The following is a 967-nucleotide window of genomic DNA, read 5'->3' on the forward strand; positions in this document are numbered from 1 at the left end:
AAGCTTTTCATCAATGATGTGTTTCCATAAACTCCCAGGTTCATTATCATATCTCCATATCCATTTGTTTAACAACGCCTTATTTTTAAGACCAACGTCCACTAGTCCAAAGCTTCCTAGTGTTCAGAGATTACACACAAAAGCTCAACTTACGTGGTGGAGATTGCAGACAAGATTGGGGCCTCCTTATAAAACTCTCTTCAAGATTTTATCTATAGAAGCTCTAACAGAGGCAAGCATCTGAAAAAGAGACATATAGAAAATAGGCATAATGTTAAGCACTTATTGTAGAAGTGTGACTCTACTTCCCATGGATAAGGTTTTGGCTTTCCATGTAGCAACCTTGCCTTCAATCTTTTCGATGACTGGCTACCATATGCCTATTGTGCTTCCGATTGCTACCAACGCAAGAACACGAAAGGCTTCCCACTTTGCATTTGCATATGTTCATGTCTTTAATTTATTAAATTTTCAAAATTGTCTTTAGTTTTATGTTATGCTATGATAACTAAGCCCAAATAAATTTTATTATTGTATTATATAAATCTATTTTATGGGTCAAAACTTTAGTTTATTTATAAATGTTTTATTTTATAGTATATATTTAAAGATATTTGATGTAATTAAAATTTTTACTTGTAAATATAATCTCATTAAAAATCACTTATAGAGATATAAAATTTAGTTTATACTGCTTATATTTGTTATAGGAAAAAGAAAAATAAAAATTAGGAACAAGTACAAAGACAACTTTTAAAGGTGTTTAAAGATTAAGTTACTTGTCTAGATTCATGGATTTTAACCCGATTTGGCTTAGGCTTAGGCATGAATTTTTTAAGTATGAGCTCGATTAAGTTATAATATTATATTATTTTGAAATTTAAAATTAATTTTAAAATATTAATATAAAATATATTTTATTATTTTAATAATAAAATAACTAACAAATAAATAGGGAGGCCGGAAT

The sequence above is a fragment of the Theobroma umbraticum genome, unplaced genomic scaffold (assembly GCF_002168275.2).
Source record: "Theobroma umbraticum cultivar Fairchild unplaced genomic scaffold, ASM216827v3 scaffold_67.0, whole genome shotgun sequence".
Classification (NCBI taxonomy): Eukaryota; Viridiplantae; Streptophyta; class Magnoliopsida; order Malvales; family Malvaceae; genus Theobroma; species Theobroma umbraticum.